This window comes from Sceloporus undulatus, chromosome 3, assembly GCF_019175285.1.
Source record: "Sceloporus undulatus isolate JIND9_A2432 ecotype Alabama chromosome 3, SceUnd_v1.1, whole genome shotgun sequence".
NCBI classification, from domain to species: domain Eukaryota; kingdom Metazoa; phylum Chordata; class Lepidosauria; order Squamata; family Phrynosomatidae; genus Sceloporus; species Sceloporus undulatus.
This window is the reverse complement of record NC_056524.1, coordinates 189,334,490-189,353,636: the sequence shown is the minus strand read 5'-3', so window position 1 is coordinate 189,353,636 and position 19,147 is coordinate 189,334,490. Positions and strand designations below refer to the sequence as shown.

The following is a 19,147-nucleotide window of genomic DNA, read 5'->3' as shown; positions in this document are numbered from 1 at the left end:
AATGCAAATGTTACTGTGACACTTGAACAATGATCAATAACATATCACATATTTGCCACACAATTCATCACTGTATGAATTTAAGAGACTACTTTAGAATTACTGCCTTTTAGGAAATAGTTTTAAAAGATTGTTAGCTTCTAAATCGGGGCAGGAATTGTGTGTACCTTTAGATGTTGTTGAACTGCAATTCCCAACATTCTTCCCTATTGGTTTTGCTGGCTAGGACTGCTGGAGGATTGCATACTTCCCAGCCATTAGAAGCTGTGTAGTCATTTAGGAGTGCAGAATAGGTGACCCTGTTGATGTTGCTGGATTGCAGCCGAAATCCCCTCTCACCATAGGCTATGATGACTGAAGTTGATGGGCTTTGCAGTTCAGCAACATCTTTTCTAGAGGGTGATATGTTCTCCATTCATAATCCTGGAAAAAGTTAAAGTACTAGATATAAAATTGGCCAGTGTGATTGACTGTTCTAGACTTGTGGGTTGAATCTGTAGACTGAGGAAAGATGCCTACTATGAGTCTGTAGGTACTTCTGCTGTTGAATCATTCATGAGAAGAACTGAGAAAAAGCATTCACATAGTACTTTTATGACTCAGAAGGAAAGAGCAATGGCAGTGCTAGAGGAAGTTTCTTGTGGATCAATTGCTCAACATTTATGTTCCTTCATTCATGTGATCTCTCTGTTTCACACCCAGCATGGATGGGTAATGAGGAAAAATCAGTGTTTTTATGTATCCTTGAGCAGAGAGACCTTTTTGTATGCTTCTTGTTTTGTTTTGTATGGTTTTAGTTTGTTCTAGTTTTAATATTTTGTAAGCCACCTTAGTGAGATATAAATGAATAGGAGTATTATTATTGCCCCTCCATATTTGTGGACTTGACTTTTGTGGATTTGATTATTTGTGGATTTGATTAATATGTTCTCTCTAGGTATTTCTAGGTCCTCCAGCACAACTCTGCCAGAAGCTGACCATAGAGACACACTGGAGGACCTAGAGATTCCGAGAGAAAACATTTCTCTAGGCCAGGGGTAGGCAACCTTTTTGAGCCGGGGGCCGGGTTGCTGTCCCTCAGACAACTGGGGGGCCGAAGCCAAAAAACAAATAATTAAATAAATTTTAAAAATTTTTTAAATAAATAAATAAACCGGGACAAATGTAGGACAACATGTTCAAATGGTGGACACTTTTTTTAAAAAAGTGGAGGACACGCAAAAAAATCTGCTGATTTTTTAAAAAATGTTAATATAAATGCATGTTTTTGAGGCGTCTATAGACGATTGCCCCTGCGCGCGAGAGGCCAAAGTCCCTGGCGGCAATCAGCGGCAGGACCGGGCTGGGGCCAGTCCCAAGGCCTCGCCGGGCCACATCCAGCCCGCGGGCTGCAGGTTGCCTACCCCTGCTCTAGGCATTTGTAGGTCCTCCAGTGCAATTCTGTGGTCCTGTTCTGCTGGATGTTGGCCATTATTATTATTATTATTATTATAGTGCTGGAGGACCTAGAGATTCCTAGAGAAGTGTTCTCTCAGGTAAAAAAATAAGAGATTTTTTATTTACATTTTTTTCACTTTCAGAGGAATTCTGCACCCCTAGCCTCAATGAATGTGGAAGGCCCACTGTAATAATAATAATAATAATAATAATAATAATAATAATTTGTTTTATTTATATACCACTATTCCAAAGATCATAGCGGTGAACAGCAAGTAAGCTAATTAGCAAGTAAGCTAACTTGCCCCCAACAGTCTGGGTACTCATTTTAGCGACCTCGGAAGGATGCAAGCCTGAGTCGAGTTTGGGCCCTTTTGCTGGTCTTGAACTCGCAACCTTGTGGTTTTGAGTGAATGGCTGCAGTACAGGCATTTAACCACTGCACCACCAGGGCTCCTGTGGTAGGAACAACAACAAAAAAAAATAGAGGTAGCCGTAGTAGTAGTAGTAATTGTTGTGGGAGATTGAAATGTCCCCTTATACTATCAGATACTTTTTGCCTTTATCTGTAATTTTAGCATCTCTTCATTTGGGAGTTTGGCTGTGCCAGTCTAAGGCTGTATTTGCACTGCACAAATAATCCAGTTTGAACTGCTTTAATTGCCATGGATCAATGTTATGGAATTCTGGGGTTTGTAGTTTGTGTTGTATGTTGTCTATATAGGAGGCAAACTCAGAAGTCCTCAGTACTAGCCTGCCATGTGAAAGCAATAGAGGGGAATACAGCTGGACCTCTGTATCCAAAGATTCTTTATCCATGGATTTAGTCATCCATAACTTTAAAGTATTCCCAAAAGGTATGAATTCCAAAAAAACAAAAAAAAAACCCTTGCTTTTGCTGTTTTATATAAGGAACACCATTTTACTGTGCCATTGTATTTAATTAGGACTTGAGCATCCACAGATTTTAATATCCATGGGGGTTGTGGAACCAAACCCCAGTGGATATCAAGGGCCCTCTGTATTATCATTTTAGGGCAGAAGTTAATAGGAGGAATTTGGGCCCACAACATCTCCTTGCAAACAAGGGTCCTTGGCCTACTCAGGTTCCTTTTATGTTCCTTCAAAGCACATGTGGGAACCACAGAGCCCTTCAGATGCTGTCGGATTGCAACTACCCACATGCCTCTCACTCATAGCTTTGCTAGCTGGGGCTGCTGGAAGTTGAAGACCAATAACTTTTGGAAGGCTATATGATTCCCATCCCTGGTTTGAAGTCAGATAGGTGTTCTTGGAGGTTTAAATAAATTTTGTTAGTTGAAGACATCTGTTTTTAGTACTGCTTGCCTTAATTCAAGAATCAAACATGCCCACTGTTTGAACACTTTTTTAAAAAAAAAATCTACACAATTTGGTCACAAGTTCTTGCTTTCATCTATCATACCGTCATGTACTATCTGAAGCACTTCACTTCTTTACCTTGATAAAGGCGGTTGTCACTCTTGGTGGCCTGGTCTACTACACATACCAGGAGATTGCTGTGTTGTTTCTGCTTTGCGGTGAACCTAAGGCCATAAACCTTAATCACAGGATTTTCTTGCCAATATTTAAGAGGGGATTTGCCTTTGCCTACCTCTGAGATTGAGAAAGTGTGACCTGTCCAAAGTCACCCAGTGGATTTCTGTTGCTGAGCTGGGATTTGAACCCTCGTCTCCAGAGTCGTAGTCCAGTGCTCAAGCCACTACAGCTCTCTGCACCAGGAGTTTGTGGGATTAAATGGCAGTCATTCAAAGATTTCTTCAAGGTTAATTTCCTACATTTAATCTCTCACTTAAAATAAGTACATAATCTTCCACTGCATAGTTCAAGTCTTTTAATATTACTTCACATTGCACACTTTTTTCCTCTGAATGTCTGCAGGGAATTTTGCTTTTTATCTTTCTAAAGCAGTAGAGTAGAATTTAATAAAAATCAACTCTTTTGTCCAGTTTCATAAGGAAAATGTCGGGCCAGTCTACCAATTATTACTGGGTCATAATTTAGAGTTTTAGCAAAAGCTCACAGACTCTTTGATGATTAAGTGTCATTGTATTGGAGCCATAGAAAATTTTGATATTATGTATACAGTACAGATAGATGACAATGGTGGGATGTACTTATACAGACCATCACTGTTGCTGCTGGAGGGATAACATTTATAATGACAGAATAGGTGAAAAGAGAGAGAAGATTCAGATGACCTACCTGTAACTAGACAGTATGAATAATTGTATTTTAAAGCAGCATTTGATGTGTATGTGCATGCTTCGTTAATTTCTTCATACATTTTTTGCTTGATTCCCACCTGTGCATTTATTAAGAATGTTTGATCTCTTTTGGTAATTGGAAAAGCCAAAGCTTGGTTTGGCATGCCAATGAGAAAAGGTAGCATTTTGCTCACAACTCACTGGGATATTGGAAGTGATTACAAACTTTCTGGCCATATTGGGTCTTGGCCACATTCTCAGCAGCCAAAGTAAGTAAAAGAATTGTTTATTGTGTTTTGTGATCAGCTTACTTGAATCATGCTCACTGGGGAGAGATAGAATAATTTAATCGTGACCAAAACAGAGTATGTACATGTTCAAAATTAAAAAATATTTCTTGACTGTAGGCAATATTTTTGATGTTGGATTTGAACTTGCAGCTAGTTAGAGTCCCTGGATACTTCCAATTGCTTAGAGTTTGATTAGTTAAAATGTTAGCAGAGTGGGTACAGTGTTGGGTATATTTAGCAAAAGTTTGAAACAGCAAAAATAAATTATTATAGAACAATAGTGGAGCCAATAATGGTATAGTACTGCTTTGAGTGTTGGGCTATGATTCTGGAGACCAGGGTTAGGCAAATCACATTCCCTCAGCCTCTGAGGAAGGCAAAGCTACCCCCACAAAACAAATCTTGCCATTAAAACCCCATAGAAGGGTTGCTTTAGGTCACTATAAGTTTGAAACACCTGAAAGAACAACAGAACAATAATGCTGGTTACAGGTATACCACAATTAACAAAGTGTCTGACAAAGAAGCTCCTTTTTACAATGCTCCTAGTCCTCCCATTTTCTCTTTGTCCCTCTCTAGCTAGAAAGGTTTTTTGGCAGCATCAACATTGAGGGTGATAAAGGTGGGCTGGAGAAACATAGAGTTAAAGTGTCTTGTTACAGATACTTCTTTGGTGAACAATGCAGTAAAACGGGTAGGCAACCTGCGGCCCGCGGGCCAGATGCGGCCCGGCAAGGCCTTGGGACCAGCCCCAGCCCAGTCCTGCCGGTGATTGCCACCGGAGCCTTTGGCCTATCAGGAGGAGGCGGGCAAGGGGGGGCAAGCGGCAGGCAAGGGGAACAAGAGGTGGGCAAGGGGGGCAATTGTCTATAGAAGCCTCCGAAACATGCATTTATATTAACATTTTTTTAAAAATCAGCAATTTTTTAGCGTGTCCTCCATTTTTAAAAAAGTGTCCTCCACTTGAAATTTTTGTCCTACATTTGTCCTGGTTTTTATTTATTTAATTAATTTTTTTAAAAAAATTATTTATTTATTTTTTGGGTTTGGCCCCCCAGTTGTCTGAGGGACAGCAACCCGGCCCCCGGCTCAAAAAGGTTGCCTACCCCTGCAGTAAAACTTGAGCTGGAAAAGAATTGGGATCCTTCTCTAGCTGATCCTACTATAGTTATATGTACCTGCTACAACAGGCAAGATAAACAGCAGCCACCGCTAGGATCTCTTATTGGTGTGTGTGAACAGCAGAACAGAATAAAAGGGCTAACGCACCAGCTTTGGACCAAGAGGAGTCTTTTTCAGATTGGAAGTGATCCAGCAGTTCACCCAAAATATAGGGAGATTGCTAAACACACATCCTAGGTATAATTTGGAGGCACCCCCCATTTTTTGATGGGGTTCAATGGGGGGTGAGGTCTTCCAAGGTCTCCTGGGGGCAGAGTGATCAGACATCCTTCTTTTCTAGGACATGTCCTACATTTCAGCCTTCTTTCCAGGAGTTCCAAAATGTCTGCCACTTTGAACATGACTAAGAAGCATGAATTTATATTTATATTATTTTTAGAGGGTTTTTTTAATGTCCCACATTATTATTGAATATCTTATATTTTATAGTGCCTTGTCCTCCTTTATGGTTATGACACCTGGTCATTCTGCCTGGGGTTAAACATGTCCAGCTAATTCTGGATAGTTGCTCACCCTTGCAGTAGGGTGAGGTTTCCTTTGTGACATCAATACCAAGCACTTTTGATAGTCCATATAGTATTAGCAATAGTAATACAACTTGGTATTATAAAACTGAAGAGAGGATGTTGAAGGAAGTTCTTGCCTAGAGCAATATTTATTTTAAGTCAGACCCTAATAACAGATTTCTTTCCAAAGACTTCAGGCTGAAGCATGTTCTAGGCCATAGTTTGATAAGCGCATGATTACTGCTGAGTGAGAGGGAACGTAGGCAGGCATTTGTCCAGTAGGAATTAGGCTGATCAAAACATGAGTGATACATAAGTACAAGGATAGAATTGGTGGGAGAATGCTGGAATTATCTGGAATTAATAAATAATAACTGGAATAATTAATGCTGGAATTAAATACTGAAAGAGATGGAAAAGTACAGATAGAGAACAGTTATCTAAGTAGGTTTGTCACATGATTTAGTCCTATGTGGCAGATTTTCAAAAATGGCACAGCCAGGGAAGACCCAAGTTATATTGGGATTATGACACTGGGGTGGGATTATGGGTCCTATTGGAAATGCTCCAGTCTGTGCCTGTTGTTTTGGCTTATGTTTCAAAATGTGTAGGCTTTCCCTGTGCAGATCCTGCTGGTCAACATGTGAGCAGAGAAGGCTTGCAACATTGGGGGAAAGGCCAGCTTGGCTTGTGAGGGGTGATAAGGAGTTGGAAAGAAGTGATAGTGAAGAGTTGCAGCCGAACTGATGTTTTCAGAAATGGAAGTAATTGGCTCAGCTGTCCAGCGACTTTCTTCAACCATTGAAAAATCACAGCATTCGTTGCTAAAATTAAACTCTGGAGTAATAGTTCCCAAGTGAAAGTTGCAAAAATTGCCAAATAATATTAATAGTGTTTCATTGTATTTCTGCATGTGTGAGGGAAGGGCACGTGAGCATAAAGCAAATTCCAGTGGCTGATAAGTTGGTAGTATCTCAAAAACAGCCTTTCCCCATCTGTAGGCATATCCTCTAGGCACAAAACACCATCCCTTGTGTTTGCTAAGTGAGTGATAGGAAATGAATGTGAGCTGCATTGTGTATGGGAAGTTTGGTTGTCTTATTCAGTGATCTGTCCACAAGATTTAGATATGCTTTCTCCATGTGTAGATGTTTTCCTACATATATGAAAGTGATGTGTCTTCAGTGGGAAACAAGAATTGAACAGGTCTGGGCATCTGAGTAGTAAAATTAGAGAGATAAGAAAGAAAAAGGGGGGAAAAGATTTAGCTGGCGATTTAAACAGTCAAACAATGGTCAAGTGTTTCTTATGCATTAATTGTATAAGGACAATAAAGGATCCTGCTATATCTTTTCATGTGGCATCCTTTGCATGATTGATTCATGAAGTGGGCTTTTGTGTCCATCTAAGATAGCTAGACAATTGTACTGTATATTTTAAAAAAAACACAGCACTAAGTTTCAGAAATTTAGAGGTGGGCCTCAGCATTTTGCATGGTGAAGAAAGCCCAGTATGCTCATTTCTTTTGTTGTATCAATGATTTTGAATCACCATTTGGGGTCACTGTAAAGAAATGCATATCAAGAATGCAGAGGTTTCTGTACATTTTTGAATGATACTTTGTAATATCTAGTCCTTTGGAATTCAGCATATCTAAAATAGGTATGCATAGTATATGTTATAATTGTGCTATGTTGTATTTAAGATGTTTGTATTTGTTTTTTCCCCTTGGAACAGGATTCTGAAAAAAGTTGCTGTTCTATTAAAGTCTACCATAGTTCTAGTTCTAGTTAAAGTTTAGCTACATGTAGGCTAAGCCAGAACATTACAGACTCTGGTTCTCTGTCTTCATTCTGGAAGATGAAAGATTGTAGGTCTCTTGTCACCCACAGTGATGTTAATACATAACAGTACATGACTTTGGGAATCTGTGCTTTCCTCTGTTGACACTGAATCTTCCCTTAGCCTCTCTACTTTCTACTGCCAGCAGCAATATTCTGTTAATAGAATGTTGTTGCTAGTGAGATTTTTGTTATTGCCAGCTCTGAATCTCTGCAGCAATAAAACTATATGTTTCATCTTCAGGGATTTAGTACATATTCCAGGTGAACACTTTTTAGCATCTTTTTTTAAAGTCTTTTGAAAGAAAAATCCAGATGTGTATCATTTTAGCACCCAGAGTTTGAAAAATATTTTATGACTGTAACTTAACGCAGTTGTTAAGCCTCTAATGAAATCTACAAGATTATATGCCAACCTCTAACTTTTAGCCCAGTTACTTATTCCAGTAGGAATAATTGTTTGTGTGGTTTTAAACATATTTTTTCTTCATTTCCAAAGCAATCTTTTATTTAAATGGAAGTGATGACTAATATTCATGTTTAATTCTCTTCCAAAGTGCCTGCATAGCTTCATAAAATCCCTAGATAGCACAGCTGAAGGTCTTGGTTATATGTTTGATTAAACAGAAGTATTTTTCTCACATCAGCACTAAATATTGTAAATATATGTCACACTCCCAGTAGTAAGAAAGTAAGAAGTAGTAAGAAAATAAAAGATGGGTTTTCATGCTTTTATTTGTTTTGTTGTGCAATTTCAGTACCTTAAGCAGAGGATGTGGAATGCATTTAATTACATGCATTACAGATGTGAAAGTTTACTTGATACTCCAGAAACATACCCAAGCTTCTTTTGTGTCAGTAGATCAAAAATGTGACATAATACATATTTTATGTTGGGTATCAGGAGTCATGTATTGGAGCTACAAAATATGTAGGACCTCCCCCCCCCCCCCGCCAAGATTAAAGCATCCATGGGTGTTTTAACTGTGGAGTATTGGAGATCTATAGGGGGAAGGTCTTTCCTTAGGTCCTACATTTATAAAAAAATATATCCTGGGGATGGAGTGTGAGGGGGCAGGGAGCAGGGAGCAGTCTGCGTTTTTCTAGCATATACTCTGCCCTTGCTGAATGTCAGCTTCCATTTTACTTTAGCATAGCTCAGCATTATTTGTGACTGACAGTGTTCAAACTACAGGAGACACACATTTCATTGACCTATGCATAAGCAGCTTTAAAAGTGTAATTGTGGCTTCATAAATTGACAAAATAAAAACTCATGGCTGTGTTAAAAAGTTTTTATCAGAGAGAAAAAACTAAAAATAATATTATTAAGTTGAAAGATGTGAGGTTATGTTATGTTTTAATATTAAAGCTCTGGTGAGTTTGAATGAAGTCCTTGGGACATTGGCATGAATCTGCTAGGAGGAAGTAGCAGAACAAAAAACACATTTCTTAGGGCAATATTCTTGTATAAAACAGGTCAGAACAAATCTTTTTGGCTTACAAATGTACCTCAGTTAGTATACCATTAGGGATTGATCTCCTTAAATTCATCCATCATATAGTAATTGTTTTCAAACCACAAATTGAAGGTATCTGTTAACACAGCCTTCTGCATTCACTATTTACTAATCTCTTTCCTTTTTTAGGAACTAACAAAGTAAAATGATCAATTAGCTGGCTTCAGTCCTGTAGTCTGTTTGACACCAGAAAGATGTCAAAAGGTTTAATGAGCTCTTGCCCTATGTTCTGTACAGATTTCTGAGTGCAAGGAGAGATGTGTAGATCCATATAATGGACAGTTGTTTGATAACCAGGTTAGCTTCTCACAAAGGATGGTTGGCACTTTAGCCTCAAATATAAAATGCTTGGCTGTGCATTCCCCTGCATCATAGAATTGCCAGAAGCTTCTGCCTACTTGCTGGATAACCAAGGCCCTGTGAGAACAGTAGGACATAATTTCCCAGCCTGTGATTTTTCAAGGAACTTTTGGAACAGGAGAGAAAGTTACATAAAACTGTACTGTTAGTGAACCTGTTTGGTCTCACTCTGGGGAAATGCATGCTGTTGGCCTAAAAATAACTTCTGATTTGCAAAGTGACATCTTGTATAGTGTGGGGACATGAGTACCCAGTTAGTTGTCCAGGGATCCTGGCTGTAATTGGCTGAAGGATATGTGATCTTTCCTTGTCTTAGTTGCTTATTCATGCGTTTGTATATTTGTGCATAATCAATAAAGTGTCATTTTGTTATATTGATGGCTTTATTTTGTTCCAAAAATCTTCAAATCTGATTTCACTGGGATTTGGGTGGATCAGGCATCAGTGATTTAAAGAAATCCCAGCAAGAGCAACAGCAGCAGCAGTGTTTTTCCATTGGAGAAGATAAATGTTCCCCTTAGGTGGTCACTATAGAGCACAAAACAATAAAACTCTCTCCTCCTGCTTCACTATGTGATAACTTCTAACAGTTGTTTGTTAGGTTTCCATAACAACACAAGCAGAAGAGGAAAAACACTTCTTTAGACAATTTTTGTAACACCATACAGAGTCCAACACACTGTGTAATTGTACACTCTGTACAAAAAGGCTGCTGTAGGAGCCACTGTAGTTTTGTGTTCTGTCCAATTGTTTTCACGCCCTAACAATAAAAAGGCGGTCTCCAGCCTTTGTGTTACAAAGCCTTAAAAGTTCATCTCCACAGGATAGATAGTATGTTGTTAGAAAGCTGCTGTGCTCAGAAAAGTCTGACTGACGTTCTGCCCCAGTTTTATGTGTATTCTGTTGCCTTGAGAAGCTTAAGACTTAGCATTAAGGCTCAGCAGTGACATCATGAGAGGCAGAGGAAAAGCCCGGGGAACCAAGAATAGAAAAAACAGAAAGCATGAAGCACACCCATGTTAACCAGATACTCATGTTATGGAACTGGCAATGCAGCTCTTAATTAACCACCACCAGAAATAATGCCTGGCAATTGTGAGAAATGTACTTGAGAACCATCAATCATGCAAGAAATATGAGTACATCCTGCTAAAAGACTCATACTCCCAGGATATAGCCCTTGGGTCCCATACTCCACAAGTATGAATTTACAGGACCTAAGCAGAGCAGTGGAGGACAGGGATACTTATGTCTCAAACATAAGGTCACCATGAGTCGAGGTCGACTTGAGGCCAGTTAACAATAACAATGAGAGACCACCATGAATACTGGGTGCTGTGGACTATATTTCAGATACTACTGGCAAAACCCCTTGGAGTATTCGTTGCCTAAGAAAACGCTATGGAATTAGTGGGGTCACCATAAGACGACAGGTGACTTGAAGATACATATACACACACAGTTTATTCATTTATAAGGAGTGCTGTACATTGTCTCTAACAAAATTATATTTGTTTTAATAAACAGAACTTTGAGAGTTCATCCTGCTTTCTTATATTTTCATAAATGTGAAAGATTCCCAGGGTAGTTTGGCTGGGAACTTTTTGAGGCCATTGTTTGTTTCCTTTAGGCTTGAACTTAAGCCTGCTGTCCTCTTTTTACCTTACTGTACTAGCTGGACATCAGGGACAAGATTTCTTACTACACTTAAATTTATAATCCCAGACACTACTGGGTTGGATGGATAACAACCATCACTAGAATCTTTTTAAAGTGCTAAAACATGTTGGACCTTTGAAGTAATTTACTCCATTGTCATGGAACTGAAGACACTTCCTCTTTATTTTTAATGTTTGGGGTTCCCCCCCCCCCAAATGGAACTTTTCATAAGCATCCCCAGAACTGTTCTATGGCCCCATACAGACAGGTCAAAATAAAACTGCTTCGGGTCACTTTGGAGGTATGCTGTTTAAATTATGCATGCTTACTCAGAGTCCAGAAGTTGTGCCAAAGCTGCACTCCAGTCCTTAGGACTGGAGTGTGGCTTTGGTGCAGCTTCTGGCCTCTTAGGATACATGCATCCTTTAAGCAGCATACCTCCAAAGTGACCCAAAGCAGATTTATTTTGGCCTGTCTGTATGGAGCCTTTGTTTACAATTCTGTCATTTCATTTTCAACATAGTAGGTTAGAGAACATCTGTGACATCATAGAGTGATAAGACATGAACGAACTATAGCAGGAGGATTTATCAGACATATTTGGGCAAACTTTCTATATTAGGCTATATTGTAATGCACTTGACAGTGACACATTTGAGTAGCAAGTACAGTGGAGCCTCTCCTTATGTGGGGGATCCGTTCCAGCCCCTCCCCTGGCATAAGGCAAATTTCGCGCAAGCATAAGCCCCATTCATTTGATTGCAGTGTGGCTTCCACATAAAGTGGAAGCCGCATATGGTGCTCTCACGTATGGAGTGGGTGCACTGTATACATTAGTACAGGTATACTTTGGTTAAAAAAGTTGATGTGTTCCTGGGCATTACGTCTTTAACATAAAATTTGTTAACAGAGGCAGAAATAACATGGAAGGAATAGGAATCTGTGCTTGCACCACAAAAAGGAGGAGCAGTTCAGCATGTTTTGTTTTAATTGAAAAATAACTTTATACACATGTGAAATGAAACAACCATTGTATAAATAAACAAAAACATCTTCATCCTTCTAGAGACAACTGGAAGGTTTCTTCCAGAATGCACTGAGGGCTGATTTTCTTTCACCAGCCTTTCCGCATGCTGTCAAAACACTTTGGTTCAAGTGTTTCTTTTGACACACTGGAAAAAATTGGTTTGTTAAAAGGTATCCTTTTACAGTTGTCTCCTAGAAGGAGAGCAGAAGTGCTACAACAGCATGTGGAGAAGAAAGACAAAAACTGCTACTACCTTTGCTTTCTTTTGTCATTCGACAAGGCTCTTAGATGTTGGAATATTTGGTATCTATATTTAGCAGAGTGCAGCACAGCTAGGGAGGTATGAGCTGATGGTTGAAATCCATAATTACACCATGCTTTTGTAATGTAAAAAAACCCCTAATGTTCACCATCTCAGCAAATCCATTTTAGGGTAGGAGAGGAGACAGGCAAAAGAAGTTGACCTAAACATGGTTATATGAGCCCCTTAAACCTACTTCTTACATGTGGATGTAAGCTAGCATCCATTATTGGTCGTTGGAGCTCCATGGATGTTCCTTCACAGTAACTAAATTTTTTAGAGAAGGGGGAAGTGACTGCTGCAGGTAAAAAGGAAGCAAAAGGCTTGAGTACACAGACAAAAGAAAGATCCAGAAAGGTGAAAAGGAAGGGCAGGCATTATCATTTGTGTCATTAGGACTGATATCACCCCAGTGCTGTAATTCATGGTGTTATCCCCAGGAAGGCAGCCACCCTGCAGCGCTGTATTTCAGATTTGTTCTAACAATAACCAAGTGCTATATTTAGAAACCTGATTTACTATACAATAACAGAACAGTTTCTAAACACTAAAATATGTTTTTATCATTAAGTGATAGATTTTTCTTTGTAAAGTTAATAAGTTAATTTGACACATTCAATCATACTGTTAAGCTTCATTTATTTTATAGAGTAAATTATTTGTCCCTGCTGGCTGTAATTGTACTTTAGTGATCTCAGCTTACTCTGAATTAACAATCCATATCTACTTAGATTAATTTATTCAGTTCAGTTCCCCCTCCCTTATTAATCTTCAATGAACGAGTTATTGCTGCAAGCACAAGTAAACAGAACTGTTTTTAAAATTCAAATATCTTGAAATAGTATTTGGAGAATTTGTTTTTTCAAAATAAAAATCAATAAATTATACTTCAGAAGGTCTACTTCAATACATTTCCCACTGTTCCTGTAATTATAAATGTATTAATTATTACAATACACCCCATCCTCCAGTCACTGGATATTTATGAGATGAGACTGGTATTATCTCTAGACTAGTGGCTGTTGATAAGAAGTGTAAACTCAATGTCTGTCATCATTTGGCATCTGCAAGTGGCTTTTAAATGTTTAATACATTTTAAAAAGAATAAAATACACTGGTCTGTCATTGTCTATTGAAGGTAGGTTATCTCCATCCTTATCTTCATTTTCATAACTCTGTTGGTGGACCAGTTCCATTGATATGCTAGCAGAGATGAATAAAACCAACTGTTTCCTGATTGTGTGTATTGTCAGTTTATTTTAAATTATTTTTTTCACCAGTATTCTACTCTGGAAATATTTATAACTGACCTTTGTATGATGGATGGATCACAAATCAAACTCTTACTTTCTCCTCAAGTTGTTTAAATAATATAAACCTTTGGAGGATATTTGGTAATTGCTCAGTTTACTACTCATGGAGAACAAATCATTGCAGTGCTAGTCACCTGAACTGTGCTAATTTAGAAATCAATCAGTAGTGAGGCTGACATCTCTGTAATGAGGTGAAATGCAAAATGAGTCTCCTGAAAAGAGAAACTGAAGTCATCTTGAATAGCAAGTACCAATAAATATAATTATCCATTAGTAAACTATATATGTTTGGTCTTTTAAAATCTGGAAATGAGAACACAGTGGAAAAAATGTCTTCAAATTTATATGAAACAAATACCAGACTACTAGTAGACATCTTTCAGGAAGCTTTCATGATGGGTCTTTCGTCATGAAATTTAACAGAGATGTATCCTGGGGACAAGAGCAGGTGCTCACCCTCTATGGGAAGCCAGTAATGTGAACATTGGGGCTTGTGCCAATTCCTACCAGCCATGTGACTCAACAGAAAGATGAGCACAGTCTGAGGTACCCTGTATTGTATTTGCTCTTTAAAAATCACATTTGGGCCTATACTGAAAGTTTATCAGCAGTACATTGTTATGTCCGTTTGATACCCCTTTTGCTGTCATGGTCCATCCTAAGGAATCCTGGTAATTGTAGTTTAGTTAGGTAGGTAGGTTGCTTTGCTAAGGTGCTGAAAGCTACAATTCCCTGATGGAGAGCTAACAGAATGACAATTACCAAAGTAACCTGAGAGGCTGGGTTGAGAATTGAATGAGGGTACGTGCCATGTTTTAAAACATGGATAAATCCAATATACATTGAATTGCATGTACCTGTATATCCAGTATTTATTTGATGAAAAACCATTCCTTCATTTGGATTTTCTTTTTGGACTTTTAAATGTGCTTCTATTCCTCTTTTGAGTTTACATGTATGGTAAACTCAATACAAAAAGGCATTGTATTATAAATTTAATTGCTTGGGGCTGAAACTTTTACAGTTTCAGCATCCATCTAGCATGTGATCTTCCTCTCTTTCTACTGCCTTCTACCTTTCTTAGCATTATTGTTTTCTAATGAGTTGTGCCTTCTCATGATAGCCATTACATCTGAAGAGCGGGTTATAAATACCATAATAAATAAATAAATGATGTGACCAAAGTATGACAGCTTCAGTTTAATCATCTTGGCTTCCAGGGCTATTTCAGACTTGATCTATTTTAGGACTCATTTGTTTGATGGGTTTTTGTTTGTTTTGTTTTTTGGTTGTCCACAGTATCCTCAGCACTCTTCTCCAGCACCACATCTCGAATGAATTTATTATTTTTCTATTCATTTTCTTAATTGCCCAGCTCTGCCATCTATACATAGTAATGGGGAATACAATGGCTTGTACAGTTCTAACTTTCATGCATAGTTGTATGTCTTTGCTCTTTCGGACCTTTTCTAGTTCTTTCATAGCTGCCCTCCCCATTCTTAGTCTTCTCCTGATTTCTTGACTGCAGTCCCCATTCTGATCAATGTTTGATTCAAAGTATAAGAACTCTTCTACTGTTTCTATTTCTTCGTTGTCTAGGTTGAATTCATGGAGAGCTTCCATGGTCATTATTTTTATTTTCTTTATGTTCAACAGTAAGCACTTTCTTCCTTGACCTTCCTCAGTAGTTACTCTAGGTGTGTGGTGTTTTCCACTAATAGCATGGTGTCATCTGCATATCTTAGATAGTTCATATTCCTTGCTCCTATTTACACCCCTCCTACTTCTGTGTCCAAGCCTGCTTTTTATATAATATTTTCTGCATGTAAGTTGAACAGATAGGGTGAAAGAATGCAGCCTTGCCTGACCCCTTTACCGGTTTGGAACCATTATGTTTCTCTCTATTGTAACAGAAGTGGCGTCGCTACCCAGGTGTCATCCAGTGTTGTGAGGTGGGGCTTCCGTGGGTACGGGCATTCCCCCCACCTTACTGCTGCGGCATATAGAATGGCACTGCGGCAGCAAGATGAGGGGCACTGAGCTTCTGTTTTATCAGGGTTAAATTTCATCCTTATTGGCCTTCATCCAGCTCATTATGGCATCCAGGCACTAGTCCACCCCAGCCCCAGCTTAATAGCCTTGGGGCTGAATAGGAATCTCCCAATGCTACTTTTTGGAATCTGCCTCCAAGTAGGAGTGGAACCATTGTAGAACAATGCCTCCTATTCCCATCCCACAGATTCAGTCTAGTAAGATACCATGATCAATGGTACCAAAAGCTACTGAGTGATCCAGGGAGAACAACAGCATCCCTCCCCCCTCTGTCTTTCTCCTGGAGTAGGTCATCAACCAGAGCAAATAAGTCTATTTTTGTGCCTCAAACCAGACTGAAATGTGTCCATATAATCTGCTTCCTTCAAGAATCTCTGAAGTTACCCAGCCACCACATGGTCAAGCAACTTCCCCCAAAATGGGATATTTGCAATTGGGTGGTAATTGTGGATGCAGTTTTAGAGGTGTGATATGATTTTTTGGCCTGCCTTACTGCTGCATAGTTGGTACAACAAAGAGTCTTTGCTGATATCCGATCACATTCACTCCGAGGCCTAGACCACCTGCACTCTAGCTCTAACTCAAGGTGATTTACAGGCTCCCCAACATTGGATTATGTATTCCTTCTCTCCATTCTGTAGTGAAATCAAGGCCTTGATAGAATTGCCAGCCTGATCAGCAGGAACATCCCCCAGAGTATTTAGGAATTCTTCAGATTTCATAAGTCTCTTGGATCCCCCACCCCTGCAAGGAATGATCTGCTACCACCAAATTGCAAGGAAATGGTCTGACCTTGACAACAGAGTTGTTGACATCCCCTGTAAAATTAGATCACCCTAATCCTCCCCGTCCCAACAGCAAAAAACAGATTTGCCTTGTGTGTTGGACCAACAACATGCTGAGACAGCCCCATGGTTCTCATGGTGGCCATTAAGTCTTGAGGCAGGCTTGTTAGAACAGTTTCAATATATATGTTGAGATTCCCCAGAAGCAGTCTAGAGTTTTCCAGCACAATATCCAAGACCACTTTAGCTAGCTCAGGCAAGGATACTACTGGGCAGCAGAGCGGGTGGTATACCAGCAGCATCCCTGTTTTGTCTGTTTGGCCAAATACAAGATACAAACCCTCGAAACTGGTGCCTGAGTGGATGGATTTCCTTGTGAGGAAGATGGAATTCTTATGGATGATGATGGCTCTCCCCCCCCCCCCCCACAGTTTCCTCTTTCAATTGGTGCTGTACTGAGTATCCAGATGGACAAAGCTGGGAGAGACCAGCTTCTCCAAGCTCGTCCATCCAGGTCTCTGTGATACATATCAGGTCAGCCCCTTCATTCACAACCAAGTCAGTAATTTGATAATAGTTGTTCTATTATGGACTGACATGACTTTCAGGAGCAGCAGCAACAACATCTTAGAGGGCAAGCTGACATTGCAGCTTGAACCTTGAGGATAGGGGAAGGACAAAACACAGGACAGTATATGCACTGTCTTTCCTTTACTTGGTGTGTCCAACCTCTAACACAGTACTTCCCTCTGCTCAAGATTACCTTAACAGGGGCACCCCATTCCTCCCAACTCCTCCTCTATGTTTGTTTACCCAAACACAGACACAATATTCACACACACACATTTTTCTAAAGGGGTAGTTTACATATTTATTAAATAGAGATTTATACTGAAATGTGTTGCTGTTTCTTTGATCATTTCACTTTTTAAAAGCAAATAGTCTATATTGCAGTTTAGACTGATAAACCATTTCAGCATTAAAATTAAGATGTGAAATGGAGATTAGCATTGACAGTAATGATCCAAAACATGAGCTATTATGAAATCAGCAGTAATATTGGTTTATCATGGTGAATAAAGCATAGCATGCTATCAGAGAACTCAGTTTAATTAGGCATATAATTAAAACAGCAGCCTTATACTTGGGAGTAAACCTCATTGAACTCAGTGGGAATTACTTCTGAGTAAACATGTATAGGCTTGCCCTGTAAATCTCTCTAATCCAATCTCAGAAAGGCAAATGTCAGCAGGATTTTTCAAAACCACAGGGATCTTCTAGAAGCTGCCTAACATCTTCAGACAAAAACCTAATTTCAGAGTCCTGATAGGAAAGCATTACTAGTGATACAAAACTTGTGGAAGGCTTATGTGCAGTTAGTTATCTAGGATTAAAAAAAAAACACAAAACCATAGGAAGAGGCACTGTGTTCTGAATATTAAGAAGATCTTCATATTGATGTGTGCCTCACTTAAAAAGGGAAATCTTCCATCTAATTATTCTTGTCATTTCCTTTAGTTTCCCATGTTGTCACTTATGATTTTTTTTAAAAAAATGTTATTCTGCAACATGCTATGAATTAGCCAATGAGAAAATGTATCTGACACTTAAGAAATGGACAAGAAAGCTAATTTCAGTATGGGTAGTTTAAGTGACTATTGGCTAGGGGTCTAAATACCTTGAAACACCAGATCCCTTCTGATCTTGGAAGCAAAGCAAGGTGTCGGTTGGTCAGTGGTGTCCCCATGCCAGGGTGTCACCCAGTGTGGAGGGAGGCTGTTGGAGGGGGTGCACCCCTTCTGCTTCTCCCGCCCCAGCATGCCTCCTGCCCCAAGGGGCCCAACCCATCTTCTGGATGTGACCTGGCGCAGTCTGCAGTCCCTGCCTCCCCCCATGACACCACTTGGGGTTGGTTAATATTTTGATGAAGGGGACATCAACAAATACCAGGTGCTGCAGTCTGTATTTCATAAGAAGGTGCTTCTTGCCTCTAGGTTCTCCTTGCCTAAGAAAATCATCGAGCTGCCACACATTGACAAGGGACCTGAAGGCATGAATGCACATGCATGTGTAGGGAGAGGGAGGGAGGGAGGGAGGGAGGTGCAGGCTGCTAGTTGATTCTTGTGCAGGAGCTATGCTTTTCTTGAAAGTGTACAGATAAGAGACAACATGGTATTTGTATTTGTAAATAATACATACTGAACTGTAAATATGGCATCCTTCTGTAATAATGATTGTGGCTGACTGGAAGAAAAATGCATCACATTGTTAGTTTTATTTTTGTGATTACATATTAGTGATTCTAAGTATCCTGCTACAAATTGTTATGAACGTAAAAATTGTTCGGGACCTAATGAGGCCATTCAGTGAATTAGCAACTGTTGGCTGTGATGGCTGAAGCTTGACCAGCTTGACATAGCTGGAATATATTCTAAAAATGGCAAATCACTGTTTCAGAATGGGAATGTTGGCCTGGTCAGTGGGCTTCTAGTTGAAAGGATCATTCCTGTTTCTTTAATTTATGTATTTATATTGAAAACATATAGTCCATCTATTAAAGGAAAATGCCCCCTTAGGACAGTTCACTTATATAAAAAGTGCAGTCAATCATAAACCAAGACAAATATA

At 39.3% G+C, this 19,147-nt stretch overlaps 1 protein-coding gene across 4 annotated transcripts in view; it reads left to right on the top strand.

The window, feature by feature from the left end:
- The window catches only part of PTPRE (protein tyrosine phosphatase receptor type E), a 159,726-nt gene that overhangs the window by 69,678 nt on the left and 70,901 nt on the right, over window positions 1–19,147 (top strand). The window lies entirely within an intron of this gene.